This window comes from Coturnix japonica, chromosome 4 (assembly GCF_054131305.1).
Source record: "Coturnix japonica strain WE chromosome 4, WE-NBRP24, whole genome shotgun sequence".
Lineage (NCBI taxonomy): Eukaryota > Metazoa > Chordata > Aves > Galliformes > Phasianidae > Coturnix > Coturnix japonica.
In genome coordinates this window covers 11,951,450-11,971,706 of record NC_140666.1, presented here as the reverse complement: position 1 = coordinate 11,971,706, position 20,257 = coordinate 11,951,450, and the positions used below count along the sequence as shown (strand labels likewise).

The window sequence follows — 20,257 nt, the reverse complement described above, 5'->3', positions numbered from 1 at the left end:
CTGGAAGCCATAATGCTTTGTTAATTGGATTGCGTTAAAGCACGTTAATCAAACTGAAAGGGAGCATCAACTGGATTTTTGTGTCTGCCAAAGAAGTGCAGTCCTGCAAAGATGAGTGTGGTGTATGAGGATGTGTGGGTGAAACAGCAGTGTTTCCTTGGGAGGAGCTGTGGGATGCTCATGCCGTGTTGTGGCAGTGGGAATTGTTGTCTCTTAGCATTGTGGGTATATGAAACAGCTCTGGTGGGCGTGAAGTCCATGTAAGTAGAGATAAAGATCACAGCATCGTTTTGGGTTGGAAAGGGCCCTAAAAGGCCATCTGTTCCAACTCCCCTGCAGTGAACAGGGGCGGCTACAGCTCGATCAGGTGCTCAGAGCTCAGTCCAACCTGATGTTAAACGCCCTATGATTTTTTTTGTAATGTTTTCCTAAGGATTGCTTATAAAGGACCATAGATGAGATAATAAAGATATACCTTTGCCTATTAGTCTACTTTTGCACATCTCTCTCTTCTCTGGGCAGCTTGTTGGCTGCAAAGCTGTCGCCAGCCGCTCAGACATGGCAGGTTCTTTGTTCCCCCTCACCCAATAAATGATTTGCCATTTCGATGGCAGATTCTCATTATCCAAGAGGGAAGACGGCCAAGGCAAGCATTTAAAACTACTTAAGACTTGGATTGTGTCATCTGTATAATTAAAAAAACACTGCTTGGGTCATTGTTGTATTGCAGCTTTGCCACTGTTGCTTTGGCAGGCAATCAGAGATGGTTTCTGACCACTAAACCCAGTGCAGGGACCCGGCCTTGGTGTGTAAGGGGACCCACTCCCCTTGGAGCTGCAGCTGAGGGATGGGCTGCAGCTTGGCATCCCCATTGCTGCCAGTCATCCACCCCACTAAGCTGGTCTTAAATCAAAAGTGGCTGTTAAATTCCTGTGATAATTGGGATTTGTGTTTCCAAGGGTGGAATGTGTGTGTGTGTGTATGTATATATATATGTATATACATATTTATGTATATATATAGGAAAATGAGTATGTTTGATGAAACATGCTTCTTGTCTTCAGCATTGGCAGGGAAAGTAAATCTTACAGTTAGAGCCAAATTTGGCAGCATCTCCGGTCATCCCATCCTTCATGACAAGCTTGCAGTTTCCATCTTCTTGCATCTTATTTTCATCCATAGACTGACAGAAGAACAAAAGCTGTCATCTGGTGTCTCCTCTTGTTCTCCTCCTCAGTTCTGAGCAGTCTGGCTATTAATGGGACCTACCTGAGTAAGGAAATGAAGAGAATGCCATTGCTTCTTTGCAGACGGTTCCTTGCTGTCCTCGTTCTGCAGTACACTTAGGAAATCACTATCAGAGCCAGAGCAAATCAGCAATGCAGATTTGATGCTATTCTGTCACGTTATTGAAATCACTTGTGTTAGGATTGATGAATTTGGATGCTAATTCACAGGCTAAAAGGGTTTGTCACTAGCCCTGTGGTGCCTTGTTCATTGCCCGGTGACAGCAACTGGCATTAGAGGAAGGCTGGCATTTTCTAGCTGCGTGAGTTTGGAGGAGTATTAATAGTCAGATGGTCATGTTGAAGTAGGCATTGCACACACAGTTTCCAGTGCTCCTCTTTGGCAGACAGAGGTCGGGGCTGGCTCAGTGCTGTGGGACCACACTCACCCTGCAGGGCAGCACAGGGCCTTGGAAAAGCTGTGAATCGTCTCCTCTCATGCCTTTTTATCCAGCAAAACGTTTTGTTGCCTTATTTATGACTTCTTCCATAATGCGGGAGCCTGGGATAAAAAGGCTGAAAGCTTCCTCTTATTTTTGCCTGCACGCCGCCGCGGCTTTGCGAGTTCTTTAGCCTGATGAAAGTTGTGGCTGAGTCTGGCCTTCCCCTGAGTTGTTTCATTATGCTGTTGACATGAACACTAAATCCTGCTTTCCTTTGCTGCATGCTGAAGGTCACTGCTGCAGTATGATCGTAATGAGCCTCATAAGCCAGTGTCTCATCTCTGCAGGGCTCTCCACAGATTGCCCGAAAGCCCCCCGACCATTTATCCTTTAACGTTATCAATCTGCAGATGCCGAAGGCATCGTGTGAGCTTAGAGTCTTACGGCTTATCGATGTCAGATGTTGCTTTGATCTTACAGAACTTGGGGGTAACACAAGGAATAAGGCAGTGGAAGAAGCGGGCTGTGTTTCCAGCAGTAAGTGCAGTGCACAGTGAATGAGCGTGCTGGAAGTGACTCCTCCTGTGTCAGTCCCTCTGCAGGCCCACCCAGCCCGCAGCCTGCATGCAGCACCAAAGGTGCACGCTGTGCAGAGCCCTGCTCACTCCTCCCTGCCCTTAGCAGGATGGGCTTCCCAAAACAGCGTCAGCTTGGAAATGAGCCACTGAAGTAAATGCACCTGCAGCTTCTCCCCCGTCTGTCTGATTGTGATTTTCAAATTAGCACCTGCCCATTTAGAAACCATTATAATAATAATTTCATGTTCCGCTGACTACACTGGATGTTAAAAATGTGGAGGGATGGTCTGGGAACACCCAGACAGTGTTCTCTTGGAGGGGGGGAGTTGTTGTCATTGCACAGGTTGACATCAAGAAGCAATGGTTTGCTTCAAAGAAAAACTAAAAAAAAAGAAGAAGAAAAGAATTTGTTATTTAGATTGTATGAGTTTGATTTAATTATAAAATGAAGAAGGGGAAGATAAATTACCCAGTCTGCAATGAAACAGCTAACAGAAAGTGTTTCTCAGAGCCTCTCATGGAAGCTGTGCAAGACTGGTGCTGTGACTGCAGTGTGGATCCAAGGGCAGCTCACGGGCTGTGCCCTGTCCCCTGTGCTGCTGCCTGCACTGAGGGATGGGTCGCTGGTGGGTGAGCGGGTGATGGGGCTGGAGCATTGTTTTCCATGCACTTTATTGTTTGTGTTGTGGCTGCAACATTTCAACTCTGGAAGTGTGCCCTGAGAGTGCAAGGAGGAGCTTTGGAAGGCTCAGGGACTTGCTGGGCTCAGCAGCTCTGGGCATTCACCTTTCCGGACACAGCTCCTCTTCCCAGCTTGCCAGCACAGACTGCATCTGTCGCCGTGTGCTCCCACTGCTTGCAGAATGAGGCTGTGCTGCAGGAACACAGCTGTCTCTGCTCTCACACTTTGCACAGGTGTCATGAGCTCTGCGTGCAGGTTCACTCTGCAGTGCTTCATACAAACATGCTGCTCCCTGGGCAGTCTCAGGTGAGTGGGGGGAGCTCATCCCCATGACCTGTTAGGTGTAAAGAAGTTGCCTGGAATTTAAAGCCTACCCAAGTGAGGCTTCCTGTGCAGAAAGGGAAGGTAGTGTGTGTATTTCTAAAGGCTAATTCCTTTCTCCTTCACCCTGATCTTCCAGGATCAAGCCCAGCATCCTGCCCTGTGCTTGGGCTGCTGGCAGTGATGCATTGAGTTGGGAGGGAAGGATCCTGCCCAGTGTTGCAGGGTGGAAGATGCTGCTCTGTGGGGTGCTCCCATGCTGTGCCCTGAAGCAGGGTGGTGCTGGAGCTGCCCTGGTCATGCTGGGTATGCAAAGGTGTAACCCCAGAAGAGTTAATTCACTCCTGCTCAGCTGTCTGCAGGAGGGTGAACTGAATGAGCTGCCATTAGAGTGTGGGAATTTTCCTTTGGATCTGTGAGCAAAGATGATGATGGGGGACCTTTATGAGCCTGTATTTAGGGCTATATTTGTTGCTCAGCATAGTGAAAAAGAGATTACTGCAAGAGAGGGGGCAGGGCACTCGTCTGTGACACAGACAGCGTATGACAGCTGATTCAGCCCTAAACCAGGCAGCGGAGCATGCAGAGCACAGTACTTTGTGTATCTGTGTACTCACTGTTCCCAGCACCCCTGGGTGAGCGCCGCTTGCTGATGGTGCAGGCACCTTGCAGGGGAAGGCAGCAGCTGCAGAGCTGGTGCTGCACTGAAGCCAATTAGCAGGACTTGCTTTACAGTAGGAGGGTCTTCCCAAAGCACGTGGGCAAGGGAATGTGCAAGCTCTAGGGCTGCTTTACACCCAGGTATTGTTCTTGATGTTAAAACTTCACCTGCTGCACTCCAGACTTGAGTTAATTCCCATCCTATCCCCAAGGCAGGCTGTGCTGTACCTCCAGCATCCTTGGTGTGCTGTATAACCTCTTGAAAACTTGGTAGAGCAGAATTTTCTCCTCTTCCCTCCAGCCTATGGGGTGCAGCAAGGCCAACCTTTGTCAGAGGCTTCAGGAGGGGAGCGAGAGGACAGGTGGGGGCATGAAACCAAAGTTTGGTGCTGGGTTTTCACAGTTGTCTACATGGAATGGAGGGACGGCTCTCGTCATCTGTTCTCTGGGAGAAGAATGGGCTGACATGGAGCAGCAGGCAGTTTGCTGGCTGCATGCTGCTTAATAACACATTCGGTATTGATTAACTGTAGTTTTAAGCCCATTTGGACAATTCAGCCACTTGACTGAGGGGTTGAAGCACAGCGGAAGAAGTGTTAATAAATGTAGTTCCCTGTTTGATCAGGAGTTTAAATTTAAAAAGTCCTTCGTATATGAATCAAGTTATTGTGTTCCCAGGAGGAAGGCGGTTTGATTTATGACCTTTTAATGTCCCAAATACAATTAGCTCTCCATCAGTATGCAGATACTATCACGGGGTCTGGTGACTTGAATGACTTCCAGTTCCCCCTGTATCGGGAAGAGGTGTCACAGCTAATGAAATTCTCTCCAAAAAGTATTGATTCATTAGACAACACAATCCTTTGACTGTCCTTTGCCCAGTGAACTGTCAGGAAAAATGCATCTCAAGATGTCAAAACGTTCTCCCCGTTTCTCATCACAGTGCTTTCTCCTCTTCAGTGCTTGCTGGGATCGCACACCAAGTTGTGCAGTGCCCGTGTGAGTGCACTGGGGGTTTGTGCATATCCAAAAGGAGCAGGTCCTGCTCTGGTGGTCCAACCCTGTGCCCCAGGTAGTGTGGAGTGGATCTGCCCTTCTCAACAGATACAATCTGCTGAGCTGAAGGTATTTATCTGGCTACAGCCAGGCCAGGAGAACAGCGAGTGCATCTTGGAGGCAGTGGGGATGTAGTGTGTGTATTCAGGTCGGGCTGGCTCTTAGGAAGTGATATTCAGGTTTTTATTGAGGGTTTAACTGGAAATGGATGCTGGTCCTGCTGATGCTATCACAGGAGACTGTTGGCCGCACATGTGGGTTTGTTTCTGTGAGCTGCAGAACAGCTGATAGCTCCTGGGTTTGGTGTGGCACAATTGGGACTCCTAACAGGGCAGCGATAGCCAGAACTCTGTGCAGGTACCTCCAGAAAACTCTTCCCTGCATCCCCACTGTACTTTCAGCCACTGATGCCTTTCCAGCACATGGATGAGATGGGAACACAGGGCTTGGACAGCACCCTTGGGAGCACGGCTTTCTGCTTCCCTGTCTTCACGGATGCACCTCGGGCTGTTTTCCTTTCATTTAATTACCTCAATGATAGCTGCAGCGTTTCCAGATGCTTTTACATTTCTTTCCTCTCCCATACAACCACTGGAACGGCAGGAAATGTTAAAATAGCAGTGGAGAAGCAGGGCAATGCAAATCCGATGCCAGACTCACCGACAGACTGTGCCTGCTTGTGTCGTACGGAAGTCTTTACCCGTCTGGTATCCGGAGCAAATGAAATTTGATGAGCTTTGTGCCTTTTCCGAGGGGGAGCTGCTGGGTTGTTTTCTTGCCCTCTTCACATTGTCGGCTCCGTGCACCAATTAATCCATGCTAAAAGGACTTACAATGAGCTTGTTATTTGTGGGCTTGGGAGGTGGCAGCTCGCCAGATTTGAGCTCGTTTTCAGATGTTTAATAGATAGAAAGTTGATCACTTGGCAGCCGACCGGGCACCCTGGAGGTTCTTCCAAGGCTGTAAAGCACGCTGGGATCCAGCAGCCTGGGGAAGGGCAGGTATTTGGGAGGTGGAATAGCTTCCAGCCTATCTGGAACCAAGCACCTGGATGGCTGCCTTTGCTCCAGATTATGGGATCTCTGGCACAGCTCTCCCTCTGCTAATGCAGAGCTGTCCCGTTTCATCTCCCTGTCAATACAGCCAGCGATAAGCAAATAGAAAGATAATCACTGGCAGATTAGTGGTTACTGTGGGAGATTATGGTTCAAAGCTATGCAAATTTTGCTTTCTTCATCAGATCCAGCGTGCGTGTAGACCTAAATTTTCTTGTTTTATTGGCCTTGGATGTAATAAGCTCTAGCTGAAAAATATATCTGGAACCTATACATATGGATTTGTTTGAGGCAAGATGCTTCCTGGGCTAACTCAGACGCATCCTTGCCAGCAGTTGATGAGGACAGGCAGTGTGATTCTGGTTGGGAGGTAATTTGCTGTGAGCATCTGCTGACACCTTAAAGGACAACATGAAAGCTTAGCTAGGGCAGCAATAACCTCAGTCAGGTGGAGATTTTGTCCAGGAGAAGGAGTATAAGCAATACACCATACTTGAGCTTACAAACTGCAGGTGTGATAATAGCAGAAGCTATGCAGAGCAGTCTCTTCTATTGTCCTGAACATTGTGTCAGAGAACAGCAGCGACCATAATGAAAATCTATAGTTGTAAGGCACAGAGGGAGAATATTTTGTTCTGAGTGAATTTGGTTGGTTGGTTTCACTCTGATTTTGGGGTTTTTTTTGGGTCTTCTGGACTCCCGTGTGCCTTGCTCAACTGTGGTTTGGGGATGTACTAAGTCAGGCGTTTGCACACTTGAATGGTCCTTTACAGAAGGCAGAGCTGCTTCTGGCTCATGTCTCTGCAGAGCTCCCAGCAAGCCCGGGGGATGGGCAGAATACCTGAAAACTCCGTGTTTAATAACAGGTTGTGTTTGCCAGAATCCTTTCACAGCCTCTTGGGTAGCGTAAGCTCCACTCCCATCACTTTCACCTTGCCTCTGTGTCTTAAGGTGCCCTTTGATGGTGATGTCTGAACATCTCAAAGGAAATGTAGGAGAGCATTTGTTTGCCAGCAAAGCTCACAATTGCTTTTCCCCTTCATCATCTGTTGCACAGGGAACGTGAGTTTGGATAGCATGGAGTTTCCTTACTGAGGAAGCATTTGATCCATCACCACCTTTGGGGAAGCTGTCTCTGCTTTAAGGAGGGGTCACAGAGTGTCACAGCTGGGCAGAGCCCTAAGGGTCAGCCCTGGGGATGCTCTGCTGTCCACTGGCATCAGATGAGCACAGTGCTGCTCCTCTCACACTTGGGTGCTCTGGTGAGCATCACAGCGGGGATCCAGCTGCCCTGCAGCACTAGCCAGGCTCTGTTCCTCTCCTACCTGCAGGGCCTATTTTGGGATGGCCTATTTTAGGATCCGTGGTGTCTCATCACTAATGAATGCCGCAGTGCTGCCGAGATGACAGCTCGCTGTTCCTCTGAAGTGAGGGCTGTGCACAAGTCACTGCCCGGGTGGTTCAATGCAGAGTTTGGGCTGCTGTGCTGGTTCAGAGCAGCTTATGGGGCTAGAGGGGGGGAAAAACAACAGAAGCCATTGGAGGTGGAAGACCACGTGGCAAGCTATCTCCATTCCAGCCTTACGTATCAGATGGAGGGATCAGCAGCCTTGTCTAGATAAAAATATAACGATGTTAACCACTGTGGGTATGTGGGCTTTCAAAAATGCTAATGATTAAGTAATTATTCCTTTTCTCCTGCAAGCATCCTACCTGTCGAGTGCGGTGCAGCAACAGAGCTTTTGATTATACCTTCAGCGCTCTGCTAAATCTCCTGGTTGAGGGCAGCTCTTAAAAACACAGATGGAAAGTTATGGGTTATTATAAATGATCCAAGGCCTGTGATTTAGCTGTGATTGGTATGTTTGTGTGCAGAGCAGAATGTGCATTGTTAATCGAGTCTTTATATCCCTGCGAGCACATCCTGCCCTGCTGAAGACTGGCATGGGTTTATGCAAAGACACTGTTTACCAGAGTGACTCATTAAAAGTAGAAGTGAAGGTGTTTCCAATTGCATTCCCTCTAAGTTGTCACAGGCTAAGTGAAGCTTGCACATTATGTGCTGGAATTAAAGCCTAGTTAGGTTGATAAGGAGAAAGCAATTGCAGAAGTCCATGTGTGTCTATGCTAGGGCAATAGGGAAGCTGCTTGTTAGCGTGGGGCAAAGGTTTGAGAGCCCTTTTGTGCATGCAGAGCAGCACAGCTCCCTTCAGTGACTGGAGGATTTGGAGACATGTGCTTGGTGTGAACAGGGCATCATCCCCCAAAATCTGGAGCTGCTTCTCCCAGTGACTCCTCCCAGTGACTCCATTGATGTGGCACGAGCTGTTTTGTCTGTGAGTCCAAATCACAGGGGGAGAGGGTTGGGGGGAGGCGGGGCTGTTTCATGGGGTCCTTCAGAGTAACCATAATGTATCAGGTTCGCCACAACTGGTCTCCAAATGTGAATTTTTAATTATGCCAGATCATTTTCAGTAAATGGGACTTTAGGCTCAATTAGTGCTGTCAGATCCAATTTTTCACTCACCTACTGTTGAGCTTGTCCTGTATTGTTTGCAATAATTGCCAGATCCCCACAAAAGATGGGCCCTGCAGAAGATGGATACCTGCAGCGTTTCCCATCCATGCAGCCCTCTTCAGGCAGTGGTCGGGGTGTTGGGTCTGGGGGCAGTGAGGTGCTTGGTGGGCATTCTGCCTGCTGGGAGCAGAAATGTTGGGCCTGGCATTGCAAAAATGCAAAGTATGAGGGCACCAAGGACCTTCATCTTTATTGCTGCAGTGTGGTGTTGTGGGGAAGAGGAGCACAGGGAGGTGCTTGCCCTCTGCACCTCTGTACCCTGGAGGCCTTTCCTCAGCCCTTCCTCCCCTCCTGCTCTCCTAGCCTGCTGGGTTTGCGTTGCCAAGCATTCAGCAATAATGCAGTTAAATAGCATTGCTCTGCAGAAGTGGCTTTTCCTGGTCTTGTCCCATTTTTACGCCTGGTTTGAGGCGGCGCATCAGCTCCTGTTGGCAAGGGCCCAGTCCTTGTGGGGTCTCTGGAACATCGCTGCTGCTCCTGGGACGTGGTAAGCACTGCCTGCTCTGCAGAGCCATGGAGTGGGAGCTGCAGCTGACAGTTCTGTGCTAAAAATGACTGCAGCTCCATTAAAGTAAACAGCCAAAGGGCAGACAGTGTGGGGAGAGGGAGGGATCGCCTCCAACTGAGAAGTGCGCAGCGTGCCTCCTGCCTGCCACCCTTCCTACAGTGGGTGCCAGCAGTGCTCTGACTTCCCCAAGTCTCTGTTGTTTTGCTGAGCAGCTCAGATTTGGGTCGCAGAGAGTTTTCCAAGAACTGCAGATCAGGTGGAGAGTGGGAAATGTAACGTAGACGGGGAAGATGAAATACGTGGCTGGAGATGCTCTCTGTGGGGTACACGTGTTTAATTTCAAAGCAGTACATAAAGCCCCGCTTTCCCATGGATTTCTGCAGTTTGTCTCCTTTTCTACTGTGTTATTCCCCACTCTCTCCCTTTCTGCTTGCACGTGGGAAGGACCAGCATGTGAGCACAGAGGCACCTCACTGCCGGGGGGTGCCCATGCCCCTTCTGTGGTTGTTTGTGCCCCACTCTAGCAGAGCGGGGGATGCTCAGATGAAGCAGCTGATTAAATAATTATGAGGAGGCTGTCAGCGGGGAGGGAGACGGACAGACAGTGTGCTCAGGAAAGGCTCATTTCTCTTTAGCAAACGAGGCTAAAAATAAGTTTAATAATGTTTTACTGAGCTTTTGCTTCAAAGCAGTCTGCTGAGTGCGTCTCACCCCTCCCAGCTCTGCACATCCAACTGCTGTCATGTTCTTGGCTGTAATTTCCCTGCTCATAGGAGGCCCTGCTCTTTCAGAAGGGCCTTGAGATTTCTGCTAATCACTGAGGGCAGACCAGACCTCTGCTTTAAAGGTCTCGTAAGAAGGGAAAAAGAAAATAAAATGGAACAGGCATCCTGTAAATGGCACAGGGTTCGCCTTGGGAAGACAGAAACCTGTGCCCTGGTTGTCAATGCTTGTAGAGGCATCTGCACAGCGTGAGCCCTCCCAGGGGCAGAGTGCACAGTGCTGTCTGGACAGCATGGAGCTCTGCTCAGCATGGGTGCTGCAAAGCCAGCCAGCTCCACTGGTGCAGCAGTGGTGAAATCAGTGTGGCTTTGATTTCCACACATGCATGCTGGTGGATAAACCAGCAGATGAGCTGCCTGGTGCTGCTCAAGCCATCTTTCCCCCAGCACTGTATTGGGCACATGGAAGGACCAGGTGAGTGTGGAGCCCATTGCATCCTGCTGATCTCCAGCAGTCCACACCACGCACAGCCCACATGGCGATGGTGGGATCTGCATGCCTGGACAGCAGGGCAGAGCAGCAGCACTGGGTGCTTTGCATGGAACGTTCCCAGAGCCACCCTCACCGTGGTCAGAATGAGAGCAGCGGAGCTCTCCGCTATTAATTAACTCGTCCTGCCAAGAGCAGATATTGATTTGCTTTTACAGGACTTTGATGAGTCTTGATTATGATTCTATAGAGGTAGGAAGGTTTCCTGCCCTCAGAAGGTGAGAGCAGCCGTAATTATAAAATAATTATGCTTGTTTTCTTCTAAAGTAGTATTTTATTATTTGATGAATCCCTTGTTTGCACAGAGTAGACAGTGCGACTTCACAAATTACTTGTTTACCGTCATGCCTTGATTTATAATTCTCCCTTAAAATTTTAGAGGCTTTTTCTTTTTCTCCCAGATATGCATTCAAATTACTGTAAAAGTAGGTCACACCGTCTCGTGCAGATGTTACCCTTCTCCTCATACTCGATCTCCGCTGGTACGTGGGCTGATAAGTTTCTGCTGATGACCCAAAGGCAGCACTCGGGAAAGGTGAACCAATCTCATAAATCTTTCACCGCAATCCTGCTGCGTGTTAAAGGCTCGCACCTAGTTTGGAATATTAATTAACAAGACAGTTAAGCTGTGTTTCTTACAGTTGCATTTGCGGTCTCTCCTGCCCTGTGGTGCTGCTCACCCTGCCATGCCCTTCAGTGTGAGATGTGATGGCTGGGGGGCACAGCTTTTTCCAGTGGTCCCTTAGATCTACTGGCAGTTCCCCATCCCTGGGCTGCGTGTCCTGCTCTGCCCTGCACTGGGAGTTGCTGTGGTGGCAGCGGGTGGTGGGTGAGCAGTGGGGCTGTGCAGCACCGGGCTCAGCAGCTGCTGTGAGTGCAGGGGGTCAGATATAATGACGAGCAGATTTACACCGCTGCTACTTCGGCACTGAATAAGAGATTTCCCTTAGGAGCATTTTAGAGAGAGGTGCAAAGAGCTGTTAAGTCATTAGTGCAATTTCCCATTGTGGCACCATTATTCCTTGTTATCTCCACTTTATGGCTTCTGTTCCTCGCTAGCAACTACTGACCCAATAAATATTTGTCCTGAACGTGTTTGCTGCATCCCAAATGCTTACCTTGGCCTTTCATGTCCAACTTCCCAGATGCCGCCAGCGCTTCTGTTAATTAGGTGCTAATTAATTCCCTGTGGCTGTTAATGATATACCCCAACACTGCCCATAGCCCTCCCTAGGCTGTGGTCCCTGCTGTGACCCCACTGCTGGGATGCCCACCTGGGCTGGGATGGTGCAGGTCCCCCCTTTGTTATTCTTAGAGGCAGAGATGTGAACTGCTAGATAGCTTTCCTTCATCCTATTCTTATAATTTGTTCTTTAAATATTCACTAGAGCTTTTCTGATTGCAAATCGAACTGGTTAAATCTCCCCAAAGAGAGAAGCCATCTCCCGACCCAACTCCCGTTAGTGCATTTCACAGCTATCAGAAGGAATGTTCTCCTATCTCCCTGCCCTTGTTCTGATTCATTAATTAGCGATATTAATTAGTTGTAAAATGTTAATTATGAATGGATATTACTAACATTAAGGAGGCTGAGCACATGAAGGAGCTTCGTAACCTGCATGTTTGCCCTGACTCTGTTTAAGCCAAATTGGACAAGTAGCAATAGAAACACAGAATAAATACCCTGAGTTGGAGGGAATCACTGAGTCCACCTCCTGGCTCCATACAGGGCCACCCAAAATCAGACCATCTCAAGGATATCCTGAGTTGGAAGGGACCCATAAGGATTGCAGAGTCCAGTTCCTGACTCCACATAAATATCCATTTTAAAACCCTTTTAATGAGAAAAAGATGCAGTAGAGAGCAAGGGAGTCGGTGGAATATTTGAGAGCACCGTTCTGCAGCTCTCATGAGGTGCTGGGCCGGTGAGGGATGGGGGTGTTCCTTTCCCTTCTCCTTCACTTAGATTTAGAAACGTCACTAAATCTGAGTGCAGTGTTTGGGGCTGTGGGAGCCATCACAGGGGGGTGATGTGGCCATTGTGAAGCAGTGGTGGGACAGTCCCAGTTGGATGCTGAGCCCTCCTGTCACTGCTCCTCTGCTTGCCCTGGGAAACCACCATTTAAATCAGTTCCCACTTGCACAGTATGCATTGGGTTGGCCACTGGTGGGATGCTGCCCTGCGCTTCTCCCTGTTCCCTACCCTGCTCTGTCCTCAGGGCTCCCCAGTGGTACAGAGCAGCGTGACTCCTCCAGCTGGGGCAGCTGTGAATTCCACATGGCATCAGAATGCCTCTTTCTGTGCTGCTTTGGTGTTCTTTAAATGTATGTTTGTGGGTTTCTTTTTTTCTGTGTGCACACGTGGAAATACCATGGTGAGGCTCAAAGAGCCAAATGAAAGGAAAAGAAAGGCTCTGGTTTTGCACCAGCGGTTCGCTGATGAAATGTAAAGATGCAGTGAGCTGATTAGTGATTCTGGTAATGTAATTAATGCCTCTGTTCTCTCATACGTGCAGAACTGGAGGTCGAGCTGAGTGCTTGGTGAAAATCTGCCCTGAATGCGCAGTTGGGTACGCTCAGCTCTGGCTCCCTAGTTATGATTCCTTCAGTAATTCCAAATTAAAGTCAACGTACTTGTAAACGTAAAGCAGGGCATGCTTACGAATTACGAGGGCTGGAGAACTCATAGGGGATGTGAATGTTAATTTGGGTACTGGGTATGGTGGGGGGGGAGGAGCGGCAGAGCTGGGGCTGGGGAGATGCCTCTGTGCTGTCGCTTCTCCCAGCACAGAGGTGGTGGAAGAGCCTGAGGTCCCCAGCTCCACCAGGCAACCAACCCTGCACAGCTCTGTTGCTGCTTCTCTCCTCTCTGGTATTACAAGCCTTTAATGTGACTCCCCAACCAAACAGGGATGAGTTGTTCTTGCACGCAGCGTAGTTTTGGTGTGCCCTACGTGAGCCCTTTCTCTTCTCCTCCCCCTGCCCTGTTTTTAATACACATCACATTACCAAAATATTAGTGACGCCGGATTTGCCGCCTTTGGTTTACCGTAGATAACAGCGTGGAGTGTTCTTTCCGTTTTGATTCAATAGTGCATGACAAGAGAATCCAATTTGTTCAGATTTAGATGACATGCCTCCAATTATGTAATTCCATTAGGAGGTGCCTGCAGCCAAGTCTGTGCTCACGGTCTCTGCAGACATAACTATAATGGGACGTGTTGCAATATTGCTGTGTGGCAAGTGCAACTTTGATAGAGAGCACGACCTGTCTCTCTGAGTCGTGTTTGTGGGAGCAGGGGAGAAGAAAAACGGCCGAGCTGCACTTAGGGCCCTAATCCAGCTGTAAGTTATGTCACTGCAAGAACAAAGCTTTGCAATGAAAGGTGAATTTCTAATGGCTGTGTGCTTTATGTATTCAAAATCAGACAGTAAATGCAGCGCTTTGAATATGATCTTACGTTGGATTCCATAAATGGAAGATATATTGGTTGCAGTTTTTCCTCTTGAATAGCATTTCACGTTCCTATATACTTGGGAATGTTGGATATTTATGAGAATATAAAGCCGTGATGAAAACATAAGACTAAATCTTAGCACAGTTACAACTTGCCTTAAATTATTAATCTTTAAGAAGCATGATAAAAATTCTGCTATGGAAACCCTGTGGGATTTGGGCTTTGTGTAGGCACCCATTGCCACAGGGCTGTCTAAATAACGTCTTTAAGGTAATTGTGCAGCGTTGCTGCAGACTTGCAGTTCATGCAGGCAGGAAGGCAGTGCTGGTGGCAGACATGCCTGCCTGGGGAGCAGGATGTCACACTGCTCTTAAGTGAAGGTGTTGGGCTGGATGTAGTGTGGCTTAAAGTATAGATCTCTGCAGCACCGTTAGGCAGTGCTGTCCTGGTGGGGTTCAGCTGTGCTCTGCTCTGCTGGATGGGGAGGCTGGAGATGTTAGAAGGCATTTAATAGCCATCAGAAGGTCAGTGCTTTGATGGGCGTAAGAGAGCTTGCGCTCAGCCTGGCCTTGGGGTGCTGCTGTGGCTCCCTGCAGGCATTGCTGGGCAGCCCAGCGGGGCTCTGGTTGGGGTACACTGCTGCACAGAAGGGCTTGGCTGAGCACAGGTTGTTTAAACACATCACTTTCAGCAGCAGGAAAGCTCCCTAATCCTCACTCTGGGAAAGTACGAGTGATAGCATCCCTACCTGCACAATCTTTGGCGTGAATATATGAAAGAATTTAATAATGTTCTGGGTTAGAGAACGGCATGCATATGTATACATCTTTAAAATCAATCTTCCCTGACTTACTTTTCCCTTATTTATGTTGAGAGAGGGAGCCGGCAAACGATTTCAATGCATGATGCACCCAATATCACCTTTCACATAAAGAGGAGAAATATGCTTCCTCCGCTGATAGGATGAGACGAGGATGCATTTTGGTGTCTAGAGAAAGTGTCATTTTGTTTCAAATAAAGCCAAGAGAAGCCCCATCTCGGCATGTCGAAATGAGTTACGCGGCTGCTGCTGGTTTAACAACAGGATGGCTGGGATGTTGCTGAAGGTATTGCTGCTGGACCTCATCGTGGCAGCTGGGGGCGGAGGGAACCCCTTGCCCCACACTGCTCTCATGCTTGTCCCAGCTCAGGTGCTTTGGCAGCAAACCCAGCTCAGGTGGTGCTTGGCAGTGCTGTGATGCAGCCCTGCAGCGGATGGCTCAGCCTGCTGGTTGAATGGGGTGTATCAACTTCAGGTTCAAAACCCAGCGTAATTCTGTGGGAATGAATTGCTCCGATCGGGTCGGTAGAACAGAGTTTCTTAATCTTCTAAATGGGAGAAGACACCGCTGCCTGGTGCTTATTGGATTTTGTGCAATTTGGGGGAGAAATCGGATTGTTTTATATTAACCCCTCCAGGGATGAACACCTGGCGGGGAGGCCTTTGTCACTCAGAAGCAGTCAATTTCCAGGTTTATTTATCTGAGCACTCCAGCTGCCGGCGTGGCTGAGAGCAGAACCCATGCTGCTACCATGCACATCTCCATCCTGCTGCAGATATCTCAAGCTGCTGCAAACCAAGCTGCTTCCAGGGTCTGCGGTAAGGCTGGTGCGTTGCCTTCTGCCCTGGTAACTAAACACTCAGGTGGGTTTCCCTGTTCTGCAGGGGAGAGGTGCTCAGGAGGGCACCTGTGCTCCAAAGTGAGGAAGTGTTCAGCGTGTTATTTTCTGAGACACCTTACCGGAGATGTTTTCTCGTAGTAAATACAGCAGTGATGCCATAAGCCAGGGCAGCATCTCCTCCCCCCAGCATTTTAGGCTTGCAGTAGTGAAGATGAATGGGGCAGAGTATCAGGAAAGCTCTCTGTGATTAAGTTTTGCCACAGCTTATTAAATCAGGAGCCCCTTTGGAGAGGGCAGCTCAGGCTGACAGGGGAAATAGCCCACACGGAGCACGATGACAGCCAAAAACACAGCCTATTTGTGACTCATTTGTTACCACCACAGCTCCCTCCCCATGTCCTGCCTCTCCTCACACAGTGCTTGAACTGGACTGAACATACATCCGTTCCCATCCCGTCCCCTTGAGGCAGTGCACACCGAGGGGAAGAGAAGGCAGTCGGGCGGTCTTGACCCAGGTAGGATTCACTAGTGTTGAACAAGTGAAGCCTTTCACTGAGATGGAGGTAGCAAGGTCACCTCTTTTCCCCCTTGAGCAGGACAGTCATTCCTTCATCCTTGTACTCATCCTTTTTCCAGGGCAGTGATGCTCTCTCAATTCACACACCCCACGTTTTTGGGCTGTATAGATTTGTGCTGTTTCGGTTCCTTGTTGTAAACACGTTGTGTATTGGCCTGGGGGAGGATGACTCACATTGTGTTTCTGCTCCCAGAGCTGTGCTCCTGGTGTCTTTGGTTACCACGGTTCAGATGTTTGGGGGAAACACGGCAAAGGCAGGACTTAAAGCTCACTGATTGGTGAACTGGAAATTTGAGCTGGAAAACGTGGTTGTACTGTAAAATTCAGGACACCATCTGTTTCATTGCTTGCTCGCAGTAACATTTGTACTTGATAATTAAAATGTCACACACATTTTTAGCCAGTGTAATCCAGGCAGGACTAGAGCTGTATCTTCTGAAGATCATTCGGAAGATGCTAACAGGTGGAGCGGTGTTGTTTTGAACCATACCCTGCTGCTTAAGGAGAGGATTTTTGCCTTTTTTTGTTTCTTATTCTGAGAAGTGAGGCAGAAAAATGGGACCAATGGCAGTTCCTTTTGAAAGCTCATCAATCTCATCCAATAACCCTGAACGTTTGTGGTCTGTTGTGGTTTGGGTGTGCTCATTCAGTGCTTGGGCTTGCTGGTTATCTCCTCAGAGAGGAGAATTGGAGTTCCTTAGTGCTGCCTTTGGTCAGCTCTGTGAGTGTGAAGCTGGGGGTGATGGGTGCAGCAGGCTGGAGGACCACAGCAAGAGGATGCTGAGAGAAAGGCCAGGCTTTGATCCATCTTTGTGTCATTCTCACTGCAGGAGAGCTGAACAAAGGGTGAAGAAAGCAGCGCTGTCTGTGGGCCATGCATCTCTGTGCTTTTTGCATGGTGATGCTGCTTGTCACCCTTCAGCTGGCACAGAAGGGAGCAGGGCCTTGCCTGGCCTGGTGCCTGCATCTCCTCTCTGCACTGACCTCAGAGCAGCTGACATTTGGCTGAAGCTTGCTTCACAAGCACTGAAAAGATGCAAAAACGGGATTTGGTTTTGGCTGTCCTGAAATAGGATTTTGAACATCTTAATGCTAGAGATTAATTAACAATATAGGAGGCCTCAGATCGGTAGGTGCACAGTGTGTCTTAGCTGATAGCTGTGCTGAATGTGCTCTTGCTAGCCGCCTTGAAAGCTGGGATGAAGGGCTGCCAGCTCAGTCCTGGCATGGTGGCCCAGTGTTGGGTCAGTGGGAGAGGCAGGAGTTTGCCTTCCTGAGGGCACTGCTCAGGCTGAGCAATGGCTTAATGTATGTGGGACAACAAGTGGATGTGGGAAATGGGTGCTCTGCTCTTCTTGTAATACCTGCACAGTCTTGATTGCTGAGCTGAAATAAAACCCCTCCCAGCTGAGCTCAGGCGCCACAAATGCATTGGCAGAGCTTTAATAGAAACGCATTCTGCTATCTCACCAACATTTTAAATCCAGTTATGTGAACTGTGGGTGAGCGAGACTGTTAAAATGCGGGTGTGCTGGGAGGTACACGGAGCTCACGGCTTTACGGTGCAGGGAGTCAAGATTAGAGATGAAGGCAGCGGAGGAGCTGCTGGGAATGCTTCAGCAGCAAGAGAGCAAGGGAGGTGCCTTCTGGGCTGTCTCCTGGCTTAAATCAAAGATCTGATGACATGCTGGCATCTGCACAGCCTTCCTGTGCCTCTGCACGTGTCCTTGCAGGATCGGGTTCTGTGCTTTTACCAGGAGACTGCATTGTAATGTGCGAAGGAAGGTTTAAAGCATTCTAATCATCTCCTACGAAATTACAGTTTTGTTCCCTGGAGTAGGAAAGTGAGTTTAAATCATTAACGCCACAAGTCTCGCTGATGAGGACGGAAATGTTTGCAAGTGACTTAATCAGTACAGTTTGTCTGAGTGGCCCATTTTAATATTATTGCGCTGATTAAGTTTTCTTAGCTAATGTGTGTCTCATTTCCAATTCAATTAAAGGAGAATCCCCTTCCACTCCACGATATTGCTGGAGTGCCCTGGTGGGGCAGGAGTGCGCTTGGTGCTTTCCATTGATACAGATTTCTTCATTATTCGGTCTCACGGCGCTAAATGAAATCAATGAAAGCCGAAATGAAAACTGCAGCAAGCTGCAGCTGCAGGCACGTTGTCCATCCTCATCCCTTTCAGCAGTACGAATGAGAAAGTATTAGTGCCAGCTCGTTAATTACATTTCAGATGCGTTTTCAGTAGATGCCTTCCTTGGACTACGTTTTAGAAGGGCTGTGAGAGGTTTTCCTTGGGTTCCATCTGTCCGATGGTTACAGCAAGCAACGTGCGAGCTGCATCCACATGCCTTTGCTGCGCAGTGCACATCCTTGGTTCAGCTGTTAAAAGCACTCTGTGTTAGCTGGAAGGTGTCTGCAAATGCAACAGCAGCAGCCGTGCATTTCCTCACAGGAGCCAAACCTCATTCCTATATGGGTTATTAAAGAGGATTGGTTTAGGTAGATGATGACTATCTCTCCGGAGTTAATTCCCTGCTGCAGGATACTTGAAGTTCTGGAATTTAACGTGGGTGATCTCGAAAGCTCTGGGATTCCTCCAGCGTGGGGGGGGAGTGATGCGGTAAAGCAGAGACTGATGGAAGCAGTGAGGCTGGAAAGGACAGAGATCACACAGTGCGACCATCGCTGCTCACATGGCGCCTGGCTTTGTACCTGCAGGAGCTGGGAGGAGCGTTACGTGTTACTGCCACTGGGAAGTGGCGTAGCACACTAAAGGTGGACAAATGCAAGGAGAGAGCCTTTTCCATTAATACAAAGTGCACGCTTTTTATAAGCAAGAATCTGGATTTTTTTGAATTTATTTACTTATTTTTAAGTACGATAAATATTTAGCATCGCTATCCCAGCTCCGTAGGTGCAATGAAAATGTTGGCCTTGGCACATCAGTCGTGCTTTACAGATGACTGTAATTTCCTGAATGTCGAAACTCCAGATTTTTTTCTGCTAAGCAAACTTTTCAGTAGCAAAATAGATGGCCTCCATAATATATCACTGTGTGCAGGGAAAAAATGAAATCTTTATGTACTGCATTATGAATCAATGAGGCATTAAGATTTTTGGAAGGGTGAGTGGACTCTGGAAAATGAAAAACTGCCACTATTCCATCTCTGTAAACCACCGCTTATGGAGTGTCGGCTTTGCAAACCTCTGCCTGCCGTGCCGCAGGAATATCAGTTACAAGCAGAAACCAATTCCTGCAACAGCATTTAGACAGGGTGAGTAGTGTAGTAAATATCTCATTTCTTGCAGAGTCCTGTGGTTGTTCACCAGCTCCTTCTGGGAGGGCTGCTGTGCTTTGCAGCAACAAGCCCGAAGAGAGAGCAGGGAGTGCTGGTTGTGTTGGGACATGGGTGTTTCTATGGGCACATCATCCCCTTTTCTATAGGGTGGAGCGGTGGGTTTGGGACTGGGCACACCACCAAGTCACCCTTCTGTTGGCCAAGTCCAAAAACGGCCACTAAAATATATCTGTATGTATGTAAACATAAACAAGAGGGCTGCTGTTCTTGCTGAATCGGTTGCGTGCAAGGGTGTCCTGCAGAGATCTTAATAACACAGGCAATTAGGAAATTAATAGCACTCTGGCAGATCTGCAGGGCAGCTCTCCCCTACGCAGGCAGTGCTGCGGGTGACGGGTTGGTGCGTGAGGGTGCCTGGGGGCATGAGCCTGTGTGAGCCTGCATATTTCTCACTTATTTAGATCCTGATTTGCAGCACATTAGCATCCAGGTTCCATGCCCGCACATACATGAACACCCATCTTCAGCTGAAATATCTGAAGACTCTGCCTTCCTCTGCCCCTAAAATGCTGAAAATCTTCCCCATCCGATGAATGCTGCGAGCCTTTCCCATTTGATAATTCCACAGGCGATGGGTGAGCTGCTGTAATTGCCACTCTTGCAAATTCCAGCTCCTTTTTATGGGTTCCTCTGGCACTTTCCTCCCGCGGCGGTTACCGTGGGCAGGCTGCTGGCTTCCTACCCCCACCATTAGTGTTTCTAGACAAAACATCTCCGTGAGTCACTGGGTGCTGATAGAAGTGAAAACATAATGATTACTTAGAGGAAATGTAAATTTACATTTGCTAAAGGCTTTAATTCACAGCTCTGAA

The 20,257-nt window shown here is 48.6% G+C and overlaps 1 protein-coding gene across 1 annotated transcript in view; it reads left to right on the top strand.

Annotated features, from left to right (window-relative positions):
- HS6ST2 (heparan sulfate 6-O-sulfotransferase 2) overlaps positions 1-20,257 on the top strand; it is a 94,373-nt gene that overhangs the window by 67,005 nt on the left and 7,111 nt on the right. The window lies entirely within an intron of this gene.